Raw genomic sequence first — 23,722 nt, 5'->3', positions numbered from 1 at the left:
ATGGCCTAGAACCCCTAAATTTTGCAACTGAAATAAGAGTTTCCAATATATCAATTCCATAACTTTCACACCAATAATATTTTTGTTTGCTTTATGACAAAGGACAAAAAAGTGTTATCAAAATAATGTAAAATTATTCCTCTATAAATAAGTGAAATGTTCAGAATAAGCTACCAAAATAAATACAGCATTCAAAAAAAGAAGACAGTATTTTTTGAAATTGGGAAACTATACCAATTTTTAAAAAACAAATACTGTTTTACACTATGTACTGAATATGTTAAAACCAACCGAATTGTACTGCTGTTTTCCTAGTGTTAGAATTTTTTTACATCTATTTTTTAACTCAATTTTACTTATCAGTAAAATAACAATGAACAATGTCTTTCTTTTTTCTAGAGTGTTTATAGGAGAATTCTGCATTTAAAAATGTACTTCTAATAAATTCCTAAAGGGAAGTTTTCATTAAAAAAAGAGAGAAGGACAAACTCTTATCCTATAATTTCTTTCTGCTATAATTTTAAACTACTTAGCCAATTAAATCTAGTTGTTACATTTGTAGAATATCAAATATACCCTGGGCTTGATATTTAATTCAAATTCAATAAATATTTATCGAGTGGTCTACTACACGCCTAACACTATGCTAAGCACTGAAAAAAAAACAACCATTTTGATTTTTCCTATCTTTTCCCTCCTTGTCCTCACAGCCTACACATATAATCACTTGATGAAAGATGCCAGTAGGAGAGTACTATCTACCCTAATTTACTACACACTTGACTTAAATTTGTACTCATGGACTCTAAACTCAGAATTCAAATAAATACCAACTATGAAAAAGAATTCACAAAAATCTGTTTTTCTGTAGGGCACTCATCACTGAGGGGTAAAATTTTTCTCGTATGCATCATGAAGGAAGATCCTTTTTCCATGTTGTTGGCAAAACTGTCAATCATCTTGATGAGCAGCAAATAAATGAATGCCCAATGATGGGATTCTGTATTATCCTTAAAAAAGAAATCCATCAACTAAACATCAACAGGTAAATGTTTATACTCGACAGCCATCAATTTCAACTATCCATGCAAAGAGACAGGTGAGCTGGACTGGTAAACCTCGAAATTAGAGAAGTATTAATCGTCTGCTTCCAGCCAATATAAACAGATGTTATTTTTAAACAGGCAAAATCATCTCTTCCACTGAAATTTATTTGCAGCAGATAATGTTCTGTTACATTTTTAATCAAGCAGATGAAGTTACATTTAAATTGAAAATCTGCTTCACTCAACTAATCAGGCAAGTAAAATTCAGAGATGATTGAATAGCATTACACAGCACACTATTACGGCAGGTAAATTGGGAAATTTACCTGTCACACCACACAGCGTATTGTTCAGCCACTGCATCTGCAACTTAGAAGCAAAGCACTAAGACAAAAAGGGAAAGGCATGTTAAACAGATTTATAAATCCATCATATTTTATGAAAACATTATTAAAGCTGCCAGCAAAAAAATAAATAAATAAATATTTTTTAAAAAGAAAAAGGAAAACACACACACCACCTCTCAGAGAATCAATGAAGATTTACATGTGTATGCTTATCTGTTTCATGTAAACAGCATGCCTGGTTATTTTGAAGATCAAGATACATCCCAGGCTATGGAAAAAAATAAACATTACATCACAGCAAAAGGCAAAGAAACAAGGACCATATAATATCAATAACATGATGGTCAAACACAAGAAAGGCAAATAAAACACCTTATCAAGAAATGGCAGATAAAACAGAAAATACACACGCCTTTGCAAAATAAAACGACTTCCTTCACTCATTGGTACAGATCATTAATTTCATACACAACAAAAACACTACATCTAAAAAATTGGTAACTCACCCTATTTATAAAAAGCCTTTTTTAGCCACTTGTAGTTCCCTACACAACAATGTTAACATTTCTAACATGCCTTCAACCTTATTTTCACAGACATCCAAAAAAATCTTATGGCTATGTCAGTTGTTTCTTTCCATTGAAATCTAAAATTTACTTTCACTGCTTATTATCTGTCAACTCAAATACTTCTGCTGCAACATCTAAACTTAATGATTACTGCTTATAACATTGTTAATTATTCCAATATGATGTACCAAGTTACATCTTTTACATCTTATTTAGAATGCAGTTTCATCTTTACAAACTTTGAAATACATAGGCGTGTGTGCCATCCACTGTGTCTCTTTCCTTTCTTCTTACTTTTCTTCTTGCCTGCCTTCCTTCTTTCAGTTTTACCGTCCCTCTTTCCTTCCCTTTCCCTCTTCTTTCGTCTTTTTTTTGGGGGGGTGGTGGTGGTGGTAGAAACAGTATACAACACTGGAATGTACTCTAAATTATAAAGATATAATATTACTCTTATGGTGTGAATCTATGCTGCTTTTCCATTAGGAGTGATGGGTTTGGACAGACATATCCATACACTGTCATGGGGCTAGTTAATACAGCTAGCTAGAAATCATACACTCATCAACACAGTGTCTTAACTATCAAGGCATCATTCAGTAAATTACTGGTGAGGGTGAGAACAGTTGAGGTTCACAGAAAAATTGTGAAGATAGGAGAGAATTCCTATGTGCCCCACATCAGTTCCCCCTATAAGCAGTATCTTGTATTAGTATGGTACATTTGTCAAAATTAATGAACCAATATTGAGTCCTTATTATTACCTAAAATATATATTTTTATTTAGATTTACTTTTTACTTATTCTTTTTCTGTTCTAGGATCCTATCCAGGACAGCACATTACTCCTTAGGCTCCTTCTTGGTTATGAGTTTCTCAGACTTTCCTTGTTACTGATGACCTTGCCAGCTTTGAGTACTGATTAGGTATTTTGCAAAACATCCCATAATTGGAATTTGTCTATTTTTCTCATGGTTAGGCTGGGGTTATGGGTTTTTGGGAGGAAGACCACAGAGATAACACTGACATTCTAATATATCTTACCAAGTATAAATGCCATCAACATGACTTATCAACGCTGCTGATGATAGTCTTGATCACCTTTTTTTTTTTTAAGATTTTATTTATTTATTTGACAGAGAGAGAGACAACGTGCTCAAGAAGGGGGAGCAGCTCAGAGAGACAGGAAGAAGCAGGCTCCCCACTGAGCAGGGAGCCTGACGTGGGGCTCAATCCCGGGACCCTGGGATCATGACCCGAGCCGAAGGCAGATGCTTAACCAACTGAGCCACCGAGGTGCCCCTTGATCACCTGTCTTATCACTGTGTTTTAATTTAGCCTCAGCCTTCACAAAAACTGCATTTATACTTTTCTAAACTCCATAATGACATACTGTTATTCCTGTTGAAAATGACCATTTTAACAGCTACTCTCTTTAGCTGTGACTTACACGGAAAAAAATAATAAAAAACCCAGGTATATTTCCCATAGTGCACCAAGATTAACCTTTGAGTCATTACAGTGATCTTTCTAAGTCTGTAGATATTTTTGACCTGACGTTTTGCTTTCAAAATTGGTCCAAAACAGAGGCTCTCTACTTGAGGTTACCATGAGAATCACATGCGGGCGCTTTTAAAAAAGCTTAAAACAAAACAAAACAAAAACGTGGTGCCCAGGCCCCAATTTAATCAGAATTCCTGGACATCAGTTTTTTAAAACTCTCCCGGTTATCCTAACATAGAGCCAACGTGGAGAGATCCACTGGCCCAAGGTCTTAGCCCCGTACTGACTGTGGCAGCAGTACAAGGTGAAGCGTTTTCCTGTTTCAGCACTCCTAGCTATGCTACACTGTTTGGGGTTTACATTTCTTATGTCTCATCAGTTCTTCCCATAAATGGCTTTGGCTTAAAATAACACTAGAACTCAGGGACACTGCAATGCTATTTAAACACTGACAGACTAAACAGAGAGGCAGTGACTAGACCCTTAGAAGCATTACTGATGAAAAATACGCATATTCCAAGCTGAAGACTACAAAAGGCTAGAATCCAAACCATCAACATAAAAATGTTCTATATTCCCCAAAACATACTGATAGATTGTTGTTTAAAACCTAGTGTTCATTTTTGCACTGAAGCAACAATCTATGGGGTGGGTGGCTGAGTTCTCAGGCTAATGTAATAAGGGTATTTAACCCATAAGGCTAAAGAAATATTCATCTGAAGAATATGAAATTGCCATATTCAACCATTACATCAGTTTCACATGATTCAACCTAGTACTTTATATTTTCAATAAAAGATAGAAAAATAGTGATTACAAGTTTTTAAACAAAAGTAAGAAATTACTTTTTAAAATTTATTTAATATTAAATAACTGGCATCTACTGGAAAGGCTGGCCAGCTGAAATGATCTGCAAAACAGACAATTCTATTTACCCATAATGGAAAACACAAAATAGTTTTGTGAGATGGGGTCACAGGCTAAAAAATGGAGAGAAGAACTTCCAGGAGAAGGGCTGAACTACCAGAAGCAGAAAGGGTACTGAAAATCACAGGAAATGAAAGCCAGAGCTGTTGAACAGAAAAATAAGCAAGAGTCCTTAGTTCAGAGATGTGGTTCCAAGTCAGTTATGGTTTATACATATGTTTTTACATATTTAAGGAGAAAAGAACTTTAAAGAGTGAGGACACATATATTCCTATGGTGTAACGATAAAAGAAATAGGTTGGATCAGGTACCCTGACTATCACAGTAAACCACAGGTTCAGGTATTTTTAAGGCTTTTATATTGATTTTAATGAATAATTTGTTTTCCTTGGCAGTAAATACCCCAAGCTCTTCGATAGTGGCACTTGAGGTAACGTATTTTAGAACCTGCTTTTTTACTTAAGATAACCATTTTCTAATATTAACAAAAAAAATATAAAATTTCTAATGACCCACAAAATATTCTATGATATAGATGGATAATCAATACTTAATTATTCCCTTTTTTGTGGATGTTTATGTTATTTTGTTATTTTCAGAAATAACAAATACATCCTTTGTACTTCCAAGTACTGGTGGAAATGTAAATGGTACAGCCACTATGGAAAAGTTTGGTAGTTTCTTAAAAAAATTAAACATACAGGGATGCCTGGGTGGCTCAGTCGATCAAGCGTCTGCCTTCAGCTCAGGTCATGATCTCAGGGTGCTGGGATCGAGTCCCACATCGAGCTCCTTGCTCAGCGGGCAGCCTGCTTCTCCCTCTGCCTGCCACTCCCCCTGCTTGTGCTCTCCAGAGCATTTATCCCAGAAAAATGAAAACTTATGTTCACACAAACCTGTACATGAATGTTCACAGCAGCTTTATTCATAATAGCCCAAAACTGGAAACAATCCAGCTGTCCTTCAACAGGTGAATGATTAAACAAACTGTGTGCATCCGTATCAGGGGATACAACTCAGCAATAAAAAGGAACAAACTAATAATACACACAACAACTTGAATGAATCTAAGGGATTGGAAAAAGCGAATCCTAAAAGGTCACACACAGTCTTATTCCATTTAAATATTCTTGAAATTACAAAAATATATAAATGGAGAACATACTAATGGTTGCCAGGGGTCAGGGATAGCAGAGGAAAGGAGGACTACAAAAGGCCAACAAGATGACGGATCCTTGTGTGACAAAATTTTTCTGTATCTTGACTCTATCAATATCCTGGATGTGATATCACACTATAGTTTTGGAAGATGTTACTGCTGGGAAAACTGAGTAAATGGCACATAAGATCTCTCTGTGTTACTTCTTTAAATTGCATGTGAACCTACAATTAAATCAAAATAAAAAGATTTCTAAAAACAAACGCTTTATATATAAAGATTTTTCTCTATTTCAGATAATTTCCTTAGATTGCTGCATCAAAAGAATCCATCATTCTTTAAAGCTTTATATATTGCCAAATTATTTCCTGAAAAAGTCATGCCTCTGAACATTTCTCCCAAGCTGACATTACTGTACAATTATGTGGTCCTTATAAATGTACCTCAAGCTTCCCTTCCCTTCCTCCCTGCACTGCATCCTAAGGAAGGTGCCTCCCTCTCTATGGGAGCATTAACCACAGGGCTTAGTAATCAGTTGCACAGGGTTTTACTTGTCTCTACCCAACGTGATTACAAATTCCTTGACAGAACAAACACCTTCTTTATCTATGTATCTCCAGTTCCTTGCATATAGATGTTCAAGAAATGTTTACTGAATTAATGAATAGATGAACAAATACTATTAAAACATTAAAAAAAAAAGATAGTAAGAAGGGAAAAATGAAGGGGGGGAAATCGGAGGGGAGATGAACCATGAGAGACCATGGACTCTGAGAAACAAACTGAGTGTTTTAGAGGGGAGGGGTGGGGGGATGGGTTAGCCTGGTGATGGGTATTAAGGAGGGCACGTATTGAATGGAGCACTGGGTGTAATACGCAAACAATGAATCATGGAACACTACATCAAAAACTAATGATGTAATGTATGGTGATTAACATAACACAGTAAAATTAAATTTAAAAATTCTCATAAATGTGTATTATAATTTATGATTTTCCTGAGTGATCAGGGTAATGATGGTACTGCTGACACAAGCAGGACAATGTACTATAAGAACAGTTTAAAAGAAAAGACAATGAAGCCTGAGCTGCATTTTTGATAACTGTAAGACATCCAAATGGGGAAATCCCAAAGGAACAACTGGAGAGTCATAACTGTAACTCAGATTTTGGAATTATCTGCATAGAGATGTTAGTTGAAACAGTGAGAATAGGAAAGAAAAAAAAATCAGTGAAAACAACAGGTACACAATATCTTGTTCTCTATTTTACATCTAATCTTCATTTTGTTTTTAAACTATTTGATACAGAAGGTACATTAGAACTTTAAGAGACATAAGGCTGATAAAACGTAAGTATCAGGGTGCCTGGGTGGCTCAGTCAGTTAAGCATCTGACTTTTGATTTCAGCTCAGGTCATGATCTCAGGGTCATGAGACTGAGCCCCGCATCAGGCTCTGTGCTCAGTGGGGAGTCTACTTGAGATTCTCTCTCTCTCCCTCTCCCTCTGCCCCTCCGCCTGCTCGCTGGCTCTGTCTCTAAAAATAAATCAATCTTAAAAAAAAAAAAAAGAAGTATCACTTATCATTAAACATTAAAGTGTACATGTGTCTTTGAGTTAATGAATTTGGTAATCAACCAGGTCAACATCACCCACAAACAGAGTAAATGATAACTTATTGATATGATTTAAGAGATAATGGGAGGCCTGCGTGGCTCCATCAGTTGGGCATCTGCCTTCGGCTCAGGCCATGATCTAGGGGTCCTGGGATCGAGTCACACATCAGGCTCCTTGCTCAGTGGGAAGCCTGCTTCTCCCTCTGCCTGCCACTCTCCCTGCTTGTGCTCTCTCTCTCTCCCTCTGACAAATAAATAAAATCTTTTTTTAAAAAAAATAGATAACGGGAACATATCTACCCTAAAATAACTTTTTTTCCACCTGAAAAAATTCATTCCTGTGAATCAAATATAAGTAATATTGAAAAGGGTAACCTCTGAAGCCATTATAAGCTAAAACACTAGGAAAGCTTATTAGTTACTAGTCTGTAGAACTCAAGGTCCTCTGGTTGAGGCTGAATATCATTAATAGAAAAATAAAGAGTCCCCAAAGAAGAGGTCTCTCAAGAGGATGCCAAATAGAGATTTGCATTAACTTCACAATTTTGTCTATTACTAAAATCCACATGACTTAAACACAGCATTTACAACTATGCTAACAACTCAGCAGCAGTAAAAAATGTGAGAACTAGAATTCTGCCCCCGATTCTCTCTACTACCAACAATCTACTTCCACTCCATAAGGACTACACACAAAGTAGTTTAGCGTACATCTCTTAATAATGACTATTTCCTAAATAATCATAGCATTTATATCACATTTACTTTTAGTATCAAGTAATATTATATAATTTCTAAGCTTTTTTAATCCATAATTCTATAATCTCAAAAATTCATTTTTAATAAACATCTAACTCCATAAAAACATCAGACCTACATGACACTGGTTAACATTTATATTCTTAAATCTTAGAATTAAGTATTTCCTCCTCCTCCCAGTGTGTTTTTGTTTTTATTTTTGCTTGAGTAAAAAACGTGGTAGGCACCTATTACCTTTAATTTTTTAAGGTATGCACACCTCTATCAAAGACATATTTATAAAACAACTGGTGGGGGGGTGCCACCTGGGTGGCACAGCTGGTTAAGCATCCGACTCCTGGTTTCAGTTCAGGTGTGATCTCAGGGTCTAGAGATCGAGTCCCACATCGGGCTCTGCGCTCAGCGTAAGACTCTCTCTCCCTCTTCCTCTGCACCCCCCACCGCCCTGAACTCTCTAATAAATAAATCGTTTTAAAAAGTTAAAAATAAAAAACCAAAAACAAACAACTGGTGGAAATACATGCTTCATTCTTTGCAAAGGTAAATGGCGAGATTAAACCTCTTACTTTAGGCAAAAAGAGACCCTAACCAAAAAGAACTAGCAAAGCTAGAGGCACGTGTAATGTAATTTGAAATGGACAATTCTATTAGAAATATTAAATTTGCGGACTTTTTTATTTGGCTAATAAACACATTAAAATAATTCTTAAAAATTTTTTGAGTATATTTGACATAAATTTATTCTTAATTTAACAAATGTTCAAAATTACAAATTTACATACTAGGCTGACATAGAAATATCAGAGAAACTGCTACCACCAAAAAGCTCATTAAACTTGGCAAGAAAGGTAAAATGAACAGGGCATCAGGAAGGCAGAACAAGACAAACTGATAGATCAAGGGCCACAGGGACTTCTGCTCCATACTCCACTGCCTTAAAATTTTTCAAAAAGAACACAGCAGTAATTAAAAATAATGAAAAGTAGGACTCAGAATTTAGAAATTTTCTTTATCATCTATTTTATATCCAAAGTAATGTTTATACATACACACAATAAAAATGCAGTCTTCAGAAACAATAACCTATTGTTACAAAAGTCGTTAGACAATGATAAAGAAAGTAACATGTTAAAGAATTTCTGAAGACAATTAAATTACAAAACCAGCAATGTTGGATACAGGTGAATTAGTGTTAAAATCAAGCATCCATAGTGAAATTCCCACTGGAGTTCCAACTAGGTCAGAGGAATTGGCAAACAGGTAAGGCTCTCACAAGTCCTCTAAGCATCTCTCAGGATGACAACTCAACCCCACTAGGTAGGTCTCCCTCATGAAATAATTACTCCCATACTCACAACAAAATATTTGTGTTTTTAGAAAAAGCTTATGCCAGAACATCAGAATTTCTGTCAACAAATAAATGCCTTCCTGACATCAATGGGATGGTTCCCCTGAGTTGGTATCAAATTCAAAAAAGAATATAAAAAAGATTATGTCCTAGTAGATCCAGACATTTTTAAATCTACTACCAGCAGGATCTTTATATTTTGTTTCCTGATGAACAGAGGAACTTATAGTTACATCTTCCAGTTTATTTACCATGAAGACCAAATTATTGCTTAACACAGCAATATAACAGGAACTTAGATCTTTCAACAGTTGAAAGAATTGCTACAAAAATTGCACAGGATTAGAATGATGTCTCAGGATATAGGAAGGGTCTAGCCCTTTAAAAATTAACTTATTAACTTACTGAATCCACAAATACATACTGAACAGTTTGTTTATGTAATTAATTTTACTAGGCATTATGGAAGACACATTGAGTATGTCAAAATATAAGGAGATCCCAAATGTAAAGTGAATCTCCATTTTCCCAATAAGCAGATTTAAAACTAAGCGTTTGGCATCCAAATACATAAACCTTGAGGGATACAGATACAATTGTCTAATGTGCTCTGTAGCACAAAGTCAAACCTCAAGAAATTATTACACACAAGTCAAGAGTGAGTACGAGACTTCTACTTCCAACTAAAGTAATAGGGATCTGATCTGATTTACCAGCCCACCTGAAACCAACAAAAAGAAAGAAGAAAGAAAGAAAAGCGAACAGACAAAACATATCCAGCCACAGTGTTTAAGACACTGAATGTCAGATAATAAAGGGCAATAAAATCCCTGAGAGACAGGTAGGTGAGTCCTACCACTGCCCTAGCTTATTGCCTTGAGAGTTTTCAAGCCACAGTACAGGAAGTAGGAACCCAGGCAGATGCTAACAAATACCAAGAGTTTAAAAGAAAGAGCTGAGAGCCCAGGGAGACCAAGGCAAGTTCAAAAGATAGAGCAATGAAGGGTAGAGAAATAATCACACAGATCTCCAAGGGGTATTTAGCAGAGTATTCAGCACACGTGTAAGAAAACGATGTGAAGTTGGGGAAAGAATCACCCAAAAGAATGAGATAGAATAACACTAGGCACTCACATAGGGAGGGAATAATGCCTGTTTCCATTGGTCGGGCTGCAAAATCTCATAATTCATGGGGTGCCAGGTAGAGCACTCAAAAGAGCCTTGCCTCAGTAGTGGAGAATAATTAGCCTTAGACTAAACAATCCCCTGTTCCCACCTAACAAATCTTGAAAACAAGACTCAAAAGGATCACACAACTGCAAAGTAATTTAATTTTGTCCCAGCAGAAAGATCAAGAATATCTATAGGAACATAAAAATAATCAGCACCAAATGTTAAAATTAATGTCTAGCACCTTATCAAAGATTGGAAGGCATGCAAAGCAGCAGGAAAATATGACTCGTAATGAGGAGAAAAATCAATCAATTGAAACCAACCCAGGGGCGCCTGGGTGGCTCAGCTGGTTAAGCAACTGCCTTCGGCTCAGGTCATGATCCTGGAGTCCCAGGATCGAGTCCCACATCAGGCTCCCTGCTTCTCCCTATGACCCTCCCCCCTCTCATGTTCTCTCTCTCTATCTCATTCTCTCTCTCAAATAAATAAAATCTTAAAAAAAAAAAAAAAAAAAGAAACCAACCCAGACTTGACATACATGTGAAAATCAGGAGGCAAGAATATTAAAACAGTTGCAATCATTGTATTCTTTACATACAAAAAATTAAGTACAGACATGGAAGATATAAAAAAGATCCAAATCAAACTTGTAGAGATGAAAGCTACAATATCTCAGATTAAAAACACACTGGAAGGGCGCCTGACTGGCTCAACTGGTAAACCATGCAACTCTAGATTGTGGGGTCATGAACTTGAGTCAGTTTGGGCATAAAGATTACTTAAGAAACAAAACAAAACAAAACAAAACAAAATATACACACACACTGGATGGAATTAGTGGTAGGTCAGATTTGTAGGAGAAAAGATTAGTGAACTTGAAAACATTAGCAATAAGAACAATCTAAAATAAAACATTAAAGGGCACCTGGGTGGCTCAGTTGGTTAAGCAACTGCCTTCGGCTCAGGTCATGATCCTGGAGTCCCGGGATCGAGTCCCGCATCGGGCTCCCTGCTCGGCAGGGAGTCTGCTTCTCCCTCTGACCCTCCTCCCTCTCATGCTCTCTGTCTCTCATTCTCTCTCTCAAATAAATAAATAAAATCTTTAAAAAAAAAAAACATTAAAAAAAGAATTAAAAATAATAGTGAAAACAGGATTAGTGAGCTGCTGGATAACTCCAAGCAACTTAACACCATGTACAACTGGAGTACACAAAGGGGGTAGAGATATTTTTAAAAATCTGAAAAATGGCTAAAGTTTTTCCAAATTTGACCTAAACAGCCTTATTTTTGAGAACACTTATCAAGAAAGACCATGTTCTGGGCCATAAAACAGGTTTCCATAAAAGAATTCAAGTCTTACAAAGTATGTTATTTGAACACACTGTATTAAATTAGAAATCAACAACAGAGAGCTCTCTAGAGAATACCAAAACATGGAAATTAACACACTTCAAAAAAGAAATCACAAAGGAAATGAGAATATATTTTAAAAAGAGAGAAACTGAAGATACAACATACTAAATTTGTGGGACACTGCTAAAACAGTACTTAGGGGGAAATTTACAGGACTAAAAGAACAGTCTCAAATCAACCTTAGCTTCCACCTTAAGAAACTAGAAAATTGAGAGCAAATAATATCCCCTGTAAACCGAACAAAGAAAATAATAAAGATTGCAGCACCTGGCTGGCTCAGTTGGTAGAGCATGCAACTCTTGATCTCGGGGTTATGGGTGAGACCCACCTTGGGTGTAGAGACTGCTTGAAAATAAAATATTAAAAAGAAAGGAAGGAAGGAAGAAAAGAAAGATCAAAGCTAAAAACAAAAAATTAGAAAAATAAAAAAATTTTTAAAAATCAAAAGCAGGTTTTCTGAGAAGATCCATAAAATTAACTCATCTCACGCTAGACAGATCGGGGAGAAAAAAAGAAATGAGAGGTGACGTCACTAGAGACTCTATACATATTATAAACATAATAAAGGAATATTATGAACAACTCCATGCCAATAAACTCAGCAATATATTTTTTAAAAATCCTTGAAAAACATAAACCACTAAAACTTTAATTAAAGAACAAACCAATAACCTCAGTAGTTCTGCATCTATTAAAAGAGACTGAACTTCGGGGCACCTGGGTGGCTCAGTCAGGTAAGCATCTGCCTTTGGCTCAGGTCATGATCCCAGGGTCCTGGGATTGGGCCCCACATTGGGCTCCCTGCTGAGCAGAGGAGTTTGCTTCTCCCTATCCCTCTGCCCCTGCTCATATTCTCTCTCTCAAATAAGTAAATAAAATCTTAAAAAAAGAAAGAGAGAGAGAGAGACACTGAATCTATAATTTAAAAACTTCCCATGATTAAAACTAAAGGCCCAGATGGCTTCACTGGTTAATTCTACCAAATATTTAAGAAAGAAGTAATATCAATCCTTCATAAACTCTTTCAGGAAGTAGAAGAGTAGGGAATATTTCCCAACTCATTCTATGAGGTCAGCATTACTCAGATAGCAAAACCAGATAAAGACATTGCAAGAAAACTATGGACAAATATCCCTCATTAACGTATATGTGAAAATTCTAAACATTACTCTAGCAGATTGAATTCACCAATATATATAAAAAAAGTAATGTATCACGAACAATTGTGGTTTAATCCGGGAATAAAGGTTACTTTGATATTTTTTAAAAATCAATTAGATGTCCATTCTCACCACTTTTATTCAACATAATACCGGAAGTCCTAGCCACAGCAGTCAGACAAAAAAAAAAAAAAGAAATTTAAAATATCCAAATCGGTAAGGAAGAAGTAAAATTTTCTCTATTTGCAGATGACCTGATACCGTATCTAGAAAACCCTAAAGACTGCACCAAAAAACTACTAGAACTGATAAATAAATTCAGTAAAGCAGGATACAAAATCAACATTCAAAAATCTGTTGCATTTCTATATTCTAATAATGAAGTAGCAAAAAGAAAAATTAAGAAAACAATCCCATTTACAAGTGCACCAAAAACAATAAAATACCTAGGAATAAACTTAACCAAGGAGGCAAAAGACCTATACTCTGAAAACTATAAAAAACCGATGAAAGAAACTGAAGATGACACAAACAAATGGAAAGATATTCCATGTTCAAGGATTGGAAGAACAAATATTGTTAAAAATGTCCATGCTACCTACAGCAATCTGCAGATTTAATACAATCTCTATCAAAATACCAAGAGCATTTTTCACAGAACCAGAACAATAATCCTAAAATTTGTATGGAACCACAAAAGACCCTGAATTGCCAAAGCAATTTTGAAAACGAAGAACAAAACTGGAAGCATCACAATCTCAGATTTCAAGATACACTACAAAGCCGTAATAATCAGAACAGTATGGTATGGCACAAAAATAGCCACACAGATCCAAAGAACACAATAAAGGGCCCAAAAATAAACCCATGATTATATGATCAATTCATCTATGACAAAGGAGGCAAGAATATGCAATGGGAAAAAGTCTCTTCAACAAATGGTGTTGGGAAAACTGGACAGCAACATACAAAAGAATGAAACTGGATCACTTTCTTACACCGTACAGAAAAATAAACTCAAAATGGATTAAAGACCTAAATGTTAGATGTGAAACCATAAGAATCCCAGAAGAGAACACAGGCAGTAATTTCTGGCATTGGTCATAGCAACATTTTTCAATATTTTCCTGAGGCAAGGGAAACAAAAGCAAAAACAAACTATTGGGACTACATCAAAATAAAACACATGTTCACAGCAAAAGAAACAATCAACAAAACAAAAAGACAACCTACTATATAAAGAAGGTATTTGCCAATGACATATCTGATAGAGTTAGTATCCAAAATATATAAAAAACTTACACAACTTGGGGCGCCTGGGTGGCTCAGATGGTTAAGCGTCTGCCTTCGGCTCAGGTCATGATCCCAGGGTCCTGGGATCCAGCCCCACATCGGGCTCCTGGCTCCGAGAGGAGCCTGCTTCTCCCTCTCCCTCTGCCTCTCTCCCTGCTCATGCTTTCTCTCTCACTCTCTGTATCTCTGTGTCTCAAATGAATAAATAAAATCTTAAAAAAAAAAAAAACTTACACAACTCAACACCAAAAAAAAAAAACCTAAATAATTCAATTAAAAATGGGCAGAAGATATGAACAGACATCTCTCCAAAGAAGACATCCAGATGGCTGACACATAAAAAGATGCTCAACATGATTCATCATCAGGGAAATGCAAATCAAAACCACAATGAGCTAACACCTTACACCTGTTAGAACGGCTAAAATAACACAAGAAACAACAAGTGTTGACGAGGATGTGGAGAAAAAGGAACACTTGTACACTGTTGGTGGGAATGTGAGCTGGCACAGCCACTGTGGAAAACAGTATGAAGGTTCCTCAAAAAATTAAAAATAGAACTACCCTATGATCCAGTAATTCCACTACTGGGTATTTACCCAAAGAATATGAAAACACTAACTGGAAAAGATATATGCACCCCATTGCGGCATTATTTACAATAGCTAAAATACAGAAGCAACTCAAGTGTCCACTGACAGACGAATGGGTAAAGAAGACATGATACAGGGTGCCTGGGTGGCTCAGTGGGTTAAGCACCCGACTCTTGATTTCAACTCAGGTCATGATCTCGGGGTCATGTGAGATCAAGCTCCATGTCAGGTTCTGCACTCTGTCCACAGTTTGCTTGTCCCTCTCCCTCCTCCTCTGTCCCTCCCCTGCTCTCTCTAAAAATGAAAAAAATCGGGGCACCTGGGTGGCTCAGTCTGTTAGGCGTCTGCCTTCAGCTCAGGTCATGTTCCCAGGGTCTTGGGATCGAGCCCCACATCGGGCTCCCTGCTCAGTGGGAAGTCCGCTTCTGCTTCTGCTTCTGCTTCTGCTTCTCCCTCTCCCTCTGCCTGCCACTCCACCTACTTGTGCTCTATCAAATAAATAAAAATAAATAAATAAAAATGAAAAAAATCTTTAAAAAAAAAAGATGTGATACACACACACACACACACACACACACACAGGAATATTACTCAACCATAAAAAGGTTGCAAAAACATGGATGAATTTAGAGGATATAATGCTAAGTGAAGTAAGTCGGTCAGAGAAAGACAAATACCATACAATTTCATTCATGCAGAATTTAAGAAAGAAAACAAACAAGAGACAAACAAAAACTAGACTCGTAAATATAGAGGACTGGTGGTTACCAGAGGGAAGATGGGTGGTGGATGGGTGAAACAGGTGAAGGGGATGCACTTATCATGATGAGCACTGAGTAATGTACAGAATTGTCAAATCGGGGGTGCCTGGGTGGCTCAGTTGGTTAAGCGTCTGCCTTCGGCTTAGGTCATGGTCTCGGGGTCCTGGGATAGAGCTCCAAGTTGGGCTCCCCGCTCAGGGGAGAGTCTGTTCTCCATCTGCCCCACCCTCTCCCCCTGCTCCTGCACACCACATGTGCGTTCTTTCTCTCCCAAATAAATAAAATATTAAAAAAAAAAGAATTGTCAAATCACTATACTGTACACCTGATATAACACTGTACATTATACTGGAATTAATAAATTAATGTAATACACTCTATCAACAAAAACCACATGATCATGTAAATAAAAGTACCTGACAAAAGCACTTAACACATAAAAGCACTTAACACGGGGCGCCTGGGTGGCTCAGTTGTTAAGCGTCTGCCTTGGGCTCAGGTCATGATCCCGGGGTCCTGAGATAGAGCCTCACATCGGGCTCCCTGCTTGGCGGGAAGTCTGCTTGTCCCTCTCCCACTCCCCCCACTTGTGTTCCTGCTCTCGCTATCTCTCTCTCTGTCAAATAAATGACTAGAATCTTAAAAAAAAAAAAAAAAAAAAGCACTTAACACATAAAAGTACTTAACAAAATCCAATATCCATTCCTGATAAAAGTGCTTAATAGCAAATAGAAGGAAACTTCCTCAAGCCATTAAAAGGTGTCTACAAAAAAACCTGTATCTAACACTGTATGTAATGATTAAAGACTATACTTTCTCCTTAATATCAGGAACAAGACAAGGAGGTCCACTCCCACACAACTACTCAACATTGTACTGGAGGTTCTATTCAGACAATAAGGCAATAAATAAATAAATAAATAAATAAATAAAAAATCATCCAGATTGGAAAGAAAGAAGGCAAAATGTATTTGCAGATGACATATTCAACAACATAGAAAATCCAACAGAATCTACTCTAAAACTTATAGAACTAATAAGTAATTTTTACAGGAATTATAGATATAGGAACCAAAATCAATACACACACCCATATGATTCAGTCATTTCACTTCCAGGTATTTACTCAAGATGAAAGCATATGTCCATTTATAGGCTTTTACAATGTTCTTAGCAGCTTTATTTCTAACAGACAAAAACTGGTAACAATTCAAATGTCCATCAACAGGTGAATGGATTAACTGTGGTATATCCATACAATGGATATAAAGCAATACTAAGAAGTAACTATTGATACCTGCTATATTACGGTTGAATCTGAAAATAATTATGCTGACTGAAATAAGCTAGCCCTCTTCCCCCCAACAAAGAGTTCCTACCATATCATTCCATTTACATAAAATTTTAGAAAATGCAAAACTAATTCACCGTAACAGGAAGCAGTGATTCTCTGGAGGTGAAGTAGTGTATGGTAAGGCAAGAGACAAGGATTACAAAGGGTATGAGGAAACAACTGGAGGTTTTAGATATGTTCACTACTTTGATTATGGTAATGGCTTCCTGTATGTATACATATATCAGAATTTATCAAATTGTACATTTTAAATGTGTACAGTATGTCAATTATACCTTAACAGTTGTTTTGACTTTTTTTTTCTAAAGTACCACTTTGATAACCGTCTATATGACACTTCACTTGAAGGTTTTTTTTCAGAACTAGTTTCTAAAGACATCTCCACAATATCCCAAAGTATCTGTTCTCATTCATAGGATATTAATGTGAAGGAGGAGATTCTCAGATCATTCTCCTGCCAAGGATTCAATGTCTGACTGCTATAGCAAAAGAAATGTCTGCCATGACAATGTCTTGAAGGGTCACATGCAGAAGTGCTAGCTCTAAAGAGGCATTTGAGCATGGTCCACCAACTAAAGGAGTTCTGTAGCTATCATGATTTGACCTCAAAATACTCTGTAAATTGTAGCTGCCATGCAGAGAAAAGGACCAAAGTGAATACAGATTGACATGTCACTTATCTCCGCTGAGCCTGAGATTTTTCATCTAGAAAATGAGAGCACTGGCCTTGAAGCAGTGATTTCCAATCATTCTGTGCCAGCCTAACACTGGGGGACTTGTTAAAATACAGAATCCTGGGTCTCACCCACATAGATTCTAATTCAATAGGTCTGGGATAGAGCCTGGGGACATATTGTTAAATCCTGGCATAAAACAAGATTTGGGAAATTCTGGCCTAGATATTTTAGGTCCTTCCAGCCACAACATTATTCAAGCATTATTTCCAAAGGTTGCAATGAGACATTTCAAGTGGAGTGTATGGCAGCCATAAGGGTCAAAGCGAGGTAAAACAGCAGTAGCCTATATAAGGTATACCACAAGAAGGCCCTAATGCTTAATGTTTAAGGGAACCTCTTTAAATTTTACAGATTTGGAAGAAATAAGTTTAAACTTTTTAAGATTAGTTTCAAGCATGTTATAAATAGGTTATTTCTAGTTAATCACTGCATTATTTATCTTTACTCCTCTTCATACTTGCCAGAGACCCTAAGGACTGATTAGGTCTCCTGAGGTCTTTCTGCTTATTCTAAAGCAATTTTCTGCCCCCCCTTATTCTCGGGCCACTTTAGAACAGAGTGGAAATCAGAGATTCTATAGAGCCAAAGATGTAGTCCCATTCTCTTTGTAGCTTCAAAACAGAATTGCAAAGCTTAAAGCAACAGAAAGTTAAAGATATCTGCAAAACCTTCAGAGCTTGAAAGTGAAAAAATTAATTTCTCCCAAATCTCATAAAATTATATACCAAATTCCACTCCAACAAAGTCAAAAGGTTCTCATATTGTCACCTCATCTCTGCTTCTACCACTTTGATACAAAATAATAGCATTTTTTAGAAATATTAAAGTTCAAATGAAATCATTTCTTCCTCTACCAAACTGGTTTCTTATATTACTTGATATAATAGATTACTAAATCATTCAAAAAATTTAAGTATTATATAATTCACCTCTTGGATAACCACATATTTTTAATATTTGTTTAAATATTCTAAATATAGATTAAAATATTTTCATAGCCAATAGCATCAAGTTATTGCAGGTGAATCCTGAATTTAGTCTTTATCCTAAAATTCTATTAAAATTCGACACCTCTGGACATAACTGCAATTGAAAATCTGTTTCCAAAAGGATTACATGAATCAGACAGAAATAGAAAAATATACCTGTTAAAGTTGTGTATGAATAAATGTGAATAGCATGCAAATCAACTTTTATCTCTAAACTTTATTTCTGATTGTGCCCCAAACAGACAAGCCAATGAATGATTTAATACCTTGGGTATGTTTTGTGCCACTAGGCAAAGTAACCTAATTCTCTTAATTCCTGGAATTGGCTGCTGTTCCAAAACTAGGAGGATTGCATTGAAAGTGGATGTGGCATACTATAATACAATTAATACGCTGCACAAAGAAAAGTAAGCTTAATTTTATTCAGCAGATAAACTAATATATTTTGTTGCCATTTGCAAACCAGGTTGTAAACAACTATAAGCTGCCCCATGTTCCTTGATCTTTCACACATTCTGTAAAAATCACTCTTCTAATGATGATCCTAAGGAAAACTTTAAGATGGGAAGGCTATCACGGTTATTTTATAATTTATATGTCCTTGTAATAAACAAGTTAGTCAATCCACTCCAGAAAGAGAAAATAATTGTCTCCATATTAACTAAATATATGCATCTATTATGCACATTAATATAAAATTCATGATAAAAAGTACAAGTGTCAAGGGGGAAATGTCATATAAATAACCTTCAAACTTGTTAGACACACTTACTCTCTTACATACTGCCCCCAGACACTCCTTACAGATTTCTCCCACATCCTTTTTTCCTTAATTGCTGACATCTACAAGCAAAATATTTTGGGGACATTCGTTTCTCTCCTTTTGCTTCATTCATCAAATCTGACCTGCCCACAAATTCTCACTCAATGTGGAGCTAAACACGCCTAAAACCAAACAACTGCCTTGGGACTCTAGCACCCCTGACATACGGGACATAGAAAGGGGGGGAAATAGCATATATGTATTCATTCCTTTGATCATTTTAATTAAGTTTCTGTCCAAGGACATTGCTTAGACTCAAAATGTTACAATAAATGCTCTCAACAAATCTTTACTTAACCCACTAACTAAAATGACCCAATTCTCAATTTGTTTTGTAAAATATATTGATGCTATAAAATACTAATTGATAGCCACTCTCAAGCCCACCACTGCTTCTGCCTCAACCAGCTTAAGTATATGCTGTTTATTCCAAAGCTAGTTTTGCCCGTTGTACTTCTCACTATGATATTCACTATAAATGTTAAGTAAACCAATGAAATGATTAAAAAAGAAAGGGCTGTGACTTAATGGAGTTGCTAAAAGTTACTGTCAAATTAGGGGTAGGCAAGCCAACTATATTATATAAGACTAACACCAGTGGGGAGAGGGGAGAGGAGTCTGCAACACTGGCTTATGAAACAAATATGATGAAAAACTTTAATCAGCAGAGTGAAAGTGATACTCAAGAAAAGGTCTGACCTTCTACCAAAAGATTGGCAAACGAATCTATATATTAACTTAAAACATGTTTTAAAGATTTGTTTTATGTTCATATATACTATTTTTCATTCTTCTCGATTTTATTCAGGTATATGACTATAGTTCCTGATAGTACCAGACAAAAAGGGGTTTCTACTCTAGTCAAAAAAAAAAAAAAAAGGAAGGGTCCATGTTTACTTAGTGAATCTGAATATCACATTCAATTTCTAGCAGCACAACCCTCAAAAGGGATTTACTATACATAAAACATTAAGGAACCTGAATGGACTCCCTAAATAATCACTTTAAGAGAAAAAAATCTCAAGCTTATAGTGCTAAGGGAAAAGAAAAAAGTCTGACACACACACATATACATGCTTATATATACACATACATACATATCACACATACATATCAAGGTTTGCTGTTGATAAGAATGTTATTTTTTTCCCCTGGGAATATTACTGAAATAATGTAAAATAGATTACTACTCCAACTTTTATGTTAATAAAAAGGACAAGAAAACAGCCCATCTAATATATAGATAAGCATGTTGATCTATTCTAATTCTATAAGGAAAGAACACAAAACAAGAAAAATGTAAAACCGGGGGGGGGGGGGGGGGGGGGGAGTAGGGGGGGAAATGCAGAGAATCAAACAAAGGCAGAAAAAGCAAGTCAGGTACCGAAGCCAAAGAGAAATACAACCAGAACAAAAAAGGAGGGTAGCAGGAAAAACTGAAGGACAAAGAACATAAATATACAAAGGAATAGATAAATACACAGAAATTTTCATAAAACTCAATCATGAGATTCTATTTAGGATAAAAACAATGTCTATGTTACATATTTGCAACTACAGATTCAAATAGAAACATTAGCTGTTTGCATTAAGCCAAAGTTTCCCAAGCTTGATATGCATGGAGAAATGATAGGCTATTTTAAAAAAATTACAAGTAAGTCTGACTCTCTGAAAATGGTCAGTCCTCATTCTCTACAAATCAATTTGCTAATTCAGTGATGAAAGTAATGCTCTATTAAGACCTTATATATACCTACATCTGTACTTAGGTATCTAAATCTATATGGCTACTTTTTTTAAAATAAAAGAACAGCATTCATTCATTCAATTCTCCCTATCTTAAATTTCCTCCTCTCCATTTCTCCTGTCCCTATCTCCAGAAAGGCTACCCATTCTCCTTCAAGACCTAGTTTAATACATACTTCTTTAGGGCACTTGGATGGCTCAGTGGGTTAAGCAGCACTTTTGATATCAGCTCAGGTTAGTGAGTTCAAGCCCCGCACTGGGCTCCACGCTGGGTGTGCAGCCTACTTTAAAACAAAACAAAACAAGGGGCGCCTGGGTGGCTCAGATGGTTAAGCGTCTGCCTCCGGCTCAGGTCCCGATCCCAGGGTCCTGGGATCGAGCCCTGCATCGGGCTCCCTGCTTCGGAGGGTGTCTGCTTCTCCCCCTCCTTCCTGCTCGGAGCTCTCTCTCACTATCTCTGTCTCTCTCAAATAAATAAACAAAATATTAAAAAATAATAATAATAAAATAAAACAAAACATACATACTTCCTTCATGAAGTTTTCTTGGTTTCCTGTCAGCAAAGGATAAACTGTCTCTCTCCTCTGAATATGAGAATTTTATATCATTCACAATTATTATCATATTTAAATACCCTTTCTGGAGATGTACATTCATTCATTCATTTTCAAAAAAGTGTCCGCAAAATACCCAATTCTGAATATCTGTAGCTTGTCAGTTATTCTTTGAGGTAAAAATGCAAAAGGAGAACAGTTCTTTTTCAAAAGTGAAAAAGTGTTTTTCCTTGAGACAACAATCATATTTCAGGACACAGATACTCCCCATTTCATCATATACAATATTGGGTAAAAGTGATTACATGGGTAGAAATTCAGTAAGTTTATAATTTTTTCTACTTCATCAAGGACATTGAGTGAAATCAGCTCTTTTCTTTGAGTTTGTGGTGGTGAAGAACGCAATGATTCCTAGTACAGTTTGGTGCCATACCACAGATTCACACTGAGGAACCATCAGTTTTATCCACCACTGCTTCTGTGCCATCAGAGCAAGTATCAGCACAATGAAAAAAGGAAAAGAGCATCTTATTATGATGAAAATAGTTACGAAAGTACAGGTCCAGCGCCCACATTTTGAGAAACATTTTACTAAAATTATAAACTCTTTGGACCAAGAAATTCATTTACTTATAACAATGCCTTGACACAATAAAGCTGTTAATACAAGAAAGGAAGGTTTTAATGAAAAAAATACTGGTAACATGGGTAAATAAATATAAACTAATTTGGAGGCTACAGAAAGTGATTGCATTACCATCTTAACAAATGCTGAGAAAAAAGATGACAATGAAGGCCTATCTATCTAACCATTTCCATTAACCAACTAAAAAACTCAACATTCTTTCACTTACCACAGAAACAGAGCTTGGCTTATAGTATTAACTATGGCCATCTTTTTAACAATTATTTTATAAGAAATTTAATAGCTTAAGCAAAAATTAAAAGTGTTTATACAAGATATTTTTAACCTCACACAAACAATGAATCATGGAACTCTACATCAAAACTAATGATGTAATGTATGGTGATTAACATAACAATAAATTTTTTAAAAAAAGATATTTTTAACCTCTTTTATGGTCATTGGATTATCCATTCTATGAAAAAGAATGTCAAAAAATTTTTACTCCATTTACAGAATCCATTCAACAAATATTTATTTATTTATTTATTTATTTATTTATTTATAAATATTTTATTTATTTGTGGGGGAGAACACGAGGGGAGAAAGGCAGAGGGAGAAGCAGACTCCCCACTGAGCAGGGAGCCTGACATGGTGCCAGATCCCAGGACCCTGAGATCACAAGACCTGAGCCAAAGGCAGACAAATAACCGATTGAGCCACCCAGGCGCCCCAACAACAAATAGTTATTGAAGGCCTGGAATAAACAAGGCACTCTATTATATGTTTTGGGCTTATAGGGAGGAATAAAATGTGGTCTCTTCCTTCAGGAATTAACACAGGTCAGGAGAGAAAAGGCTGAGAAACACATGTCAAGAAAAGCTAAAATAGCCTTTTTATAGCCAAAATATATTGAACCTTGGGGTACCTGGGTGGCTCAGTCGTTAAGCATCTGCCTTTAGTTCAGGTCATGATCCCAGGGTCCTGGGATCGAACCCCGCATCGGGTGAGCTCCCTGCTCAGCGGGAAGCCTGCTTCTCCCTCTCCCACTCCCCCTGCTTGTATTCCCTTTCTCGCTGTCTCTCTCTCTGTCAAATAAATAAATAAAATCTTTAAAATATATATATATAGAACCTTAATGGCCACTTAAAAATAAATGAGTTAATGTTAATGTATGGATTTAGGGGGAAAATTCGTGAAAATGGCTTACATCAGGGTGCCTAGGTGGCTC

At 36.2% G+C, this 23,722-nt stretch overlaps 1 protein-coding gene and 1 long non-coding RNA gene across 4 annotated transcripts in view; both read right to left on the bottom strand.

Moving 5' to 3' along the window:
• The window catches only part of ZCCHC7 (zinc finger CCHC-type containing 7), a 248,564-nt gene that overhangs the window by 189,867 nt on the left and 34,975 nt on the right, over positions 1–23,722 (bottom strand). The gene's annotated exons all lie outside the window — the stretch shown is intronic.
• LOC144380036 (uncharacterized) lies at positions 1,570–16,514 on the bottom strand. The gene is made up of 2 exons (XR_013443754.1): positions 15,222–16,514; positions 1,570–2,385 (listed from the first exon to the last, which is right to left on the bottom strand). It is a non-coding gene; the product is annotated as an uncharacterized LOC144380036 (long non-coding RNA).

This window comes from Halichoerus grypus, chromosome 14, assembly GCF_964656455.1.
Source record: "Halichoerus grypus chromosome 14, mHalGry1.hap1.1, whole genome shotgun sequence".
NCBI classification, from domain to species: Eukaryota; Metazoa; Chordata; class Mammalia; order Carnivora; family Phocidae; genus Halichoerus; species Halichoerus grypus.
The sequence above is the reverse complement of the archived record's forward strand: the minus strand, read 5'-3'. Positions and strand labels throughout refer to the sequence as shown.